Raw genomic sequence first — 3,514 nt, 5'->3', positions numbered from 1 at the left:
CCTCAACTTTATTTAAACCTAATCTTTGGAAAATATTTGTTGATGACACCTGCACCATATAGCAACACATGCCTAATAAATTAGATCTCTTTTTCCACCATCTCAATAATCAGTCTAATTCCATTAAGTTAATGATGGAGCGTGAAGTCGATGGTTACCTTCCTTTTCTTGATGTCCTCATTTCTAGGAAAGTTGATGGATCTTTCTCCCATGAGGTGTATCGAAAAAAGACTCATGCTGAGCAGTATCTTCATGCCAATATCCACCATTTCCTTGCTCATAAGATTGGTGTTCAAAGCATGTTAGCCACTCATGCTCTAAAAATTTATGATTATGACCACTTTTCTAAGGAAAAGTCCCATCTCCTTAAGGTTTTTGTCCAGAATGGTTATAGTAGGCAATAGAGTGTCAAAACTTTCCTCAAAGAGAGTAAGGGTCCCAAGGTCAAGAAAGAACCCATTGATCGCAGTTCACGAGTCCACCTCCCCTTCATCCAGGGGACGACAGACAAGATTGCAAGAATCCTGAAAAAGCATAATATTCCCTTGACCTTTAGAGCCCTCAACACCATTAGAAGCTCCTTGAAGTCTGTCAAAGACAAGGTGATCCCTATGGATATGAAAGGTGTTTATATCATCCTGTGTTCTTGTGGAACCTCATACATCGGTGAAACTGGTCACTTTATTAACCAGAGGATTAAGGAACACGTGGTTGATATCAAGCACGGGAGGACCAAATCTTCGGCTTTGGCCGAACATGTAGAGAAGACCAAGCATCATATACGCATTGAGGAGGCTAAGGCTATCACTAAGATTCTTCATTTTCATCATCGTCAGTTTAGGGAATCCATTGAAATTGAGAGGTTGTCCAGTAATATTAATAGGGATGACCGCTGGAAAATTAATAGCTGTTCGATTCCCGCCCTCTCTTCTTAGTTTTGCTTCGTTTGTGTCTAGATCCTTTGTCCTTTTTTTTTAATAATATTAATATCATTAATATTAATATAAATAATTAATATTATCATTAGTATTATTAATATTAATATTAATAGTAAATATTAGTTTAATAATAATAAGCCGAATATTTGGTCATATTAATAATACTATTAATATTAATATTAATACTAAATACTAATATTAATATCTTTTTTTTCTCTGTAAAAGCTATCTAAGTAATATATTATATGTACAAAAAGATTACAAGCATCATGTCATTCCTTCCAGAGCCAAAAGAATAGCCCTGGGCCTGCAGACTGTAAACCTTATAGCTCCCTCGCAGGGGCAGCTTCTTCCAAAACCAAACTGAGATGTCCAAGAAAACAAAAAACCCACACAGGGGCGACAAAGAGCTAAACTTTCATGACAGTGAACTAGACATATGAATGCCCACGCAGGGGCTATCAGCAGAAATATTTTGACTTGTATAACTGACAGGTGTCAACGTGACTGAGTTACAGATGTCAGCTATGCAATTCAAATTGCCAGTGATGAGGCAAAACCAAAGACATGACCACAAACTCAGAGTTAAGCAGGACCAAGAGACAGGAGGCGAATGCCAAAAGACCGAAACAGAGGAAGCATTAACCAGAGGATCAAAAGACAAAATCCAGACGTTACCCGCCATGGCTTCAACGAGCTGAAGATTGCTGGATGGAGGCGAAGTGTGCATCTGCCGCTTCAGCCAGGTTCGGATCCTCCACGACATAAGCCCACCCGTCGCCTTCCTCGCGCCCTTCCCACATTTTCCGCCAAGTGTCTTCGTCAACATCTGGAGGAGGTGGCCCCACCGGAGGGAAGCGGTCTTGCCGACTCGTCTCCTCCAAGCTTCCAACAACAGACGTTGGTTGCGCTTCAGCAGCATTCTTTTCCACGGACGATTGTTCCTTTCCAAGACTGATCTCCCTGCCCATGTCTTCCAGTAGTTTTTCCTGCGGGTTCTGGAGATGCTCCTCATCTGGAAGTTTTGTGAACATGATGGAGATATGGGCGTTAACGCCTTCATAATCCTCTGTTCTCGGCAAGGTGAAAACCACAGAACCAAAAGCTGGGAGCTTCGTCTTCCCTTCACAAGATCCCCCAACCTCCACATATTGTCGAATGGGAAGCGGGGTTGCTCTAGCTCTCCGGTGGCAGTAGCAGCAGCAACAATGATGGTGCTCATTTGTTGCAGGTGGTCTTGAGGATGATCCTCTGGATGGACCTCGTCTACATGGCTGCCGTTCGTGAAGTTTTGCCATTGTAAGTCTAAAGCTGCCTCTGTGTCTTCGATGTTGAATCTGGAATTGGTAGCCGCAACAGTTTCCTCCCAATTCACTCTCAAATGCCTGGCTTTCCCCTTGTCTTCCTTTGCTCGTTGGCCAACAATTCCGCTGCCAGACTCGATGCTGCAAGGCACCAAATTGCTCTCTCTTCCCCACCCAGCAACCAGAATGGCCGCAAGGACAATTCTCCAGGCTGCAGGGGAATGAACCCGAACTTGGCCGGAGCTTGCTATGCTTCCACGACCGCCAACTTTCCTCAGGCCAGAATGCCTTGATCGAGCCATGAAACTTGTAATATTCTCCCCTAAATTCTCGTTGCAGGTGCACAATAAATCTGCCCTGCTCCTCCATCTACCCCGTCTCTTCTGCATTGAATGCCTTCTCCACTTGGGGTGGCTTAATGGCCATATGACGGCCTTCATTGGGGAGCTTATGGGTTTACACGGGGCAGCCCATGCACTGCATGTGGCATGCCTGTACGTCTGGCTTCGACACCCGCATCCGGGGAATACTAATATTAATATCAATAATACTAATAATACTAATATTAATATTAATAATACTTATTAATATTAGTATCAGTATTATGAATATTAGTATTATTAATATTAATATTAGTATTTAGTAATACAAAATTTTAATATCTATTATTAGTAATATGAATATTAGTAGAGTATTCATGATTGTAACAATGCTTCTAGTTTTGGAAAAATGCAGGTTGGAGTCCATGGAACCCTAGCTGCGTTTCGGTGCCTGCGCCCTTGCTGCTTTGCAGCCCGTGGCTCTGGGCCCTCTGCCCTCCTCCTCTGCGTTCCCCTTTGTCTTTCTGCGGATTCAAAGCGCATAGCCTCTGTTGGGTAGGTCGTTTAAGCCGGGCCCGCCCTCATGGAGGCCCCGAGCTCGCCCCATGCAGGCCCGCCTTCAACTACCGAAGCTTTCTCTCGGCTCTTGGCCGACTTGCCGCAGAAGAAGAAGAGAGAAGCAACCAAGTTCGTCAAGAAGCTGGATGATAGATTCCTAAAATCTCCCTGCCGCCAGAGACCCCAATTCAAGTTGCCCTCTCCTTAGCTGAGCGGGCTCTCATGGGCTAGTTCACAGGTCTTTGGCCTTCTCCTAAAACCACGGAGTCCTAGGTAAACAGGAATTGGGCTCCTCTGATCAAGGGCAACGTCATTTCATACTTCTTAGGACGAGGGTTTTTCCTCTTCGAATTCTCCTCAAAGGAAGATAAGGATCTGATATTTCAGAATGGCC

This window comes from Pinus tabuliformis, chromosome 4_1 (assembly GCF_031772625.1).
Source record: "Pinus tabuliformis cultivar Carrire ecotype Pingquan chromosome 4_1, CPIR1, whole genome shotgun sequence".
Taxonomy (NCBI): Eukaryota; Viridiplantae; Streptophyta; class Pinopsida; order Pinales; family Pinaceae; genus Pinus; species Pinus tabuliformis.
The sequence above is the reverse complement of the archived record's forward strand: the minus strand, read 5'-3'. Positions refer to the sequence as shown.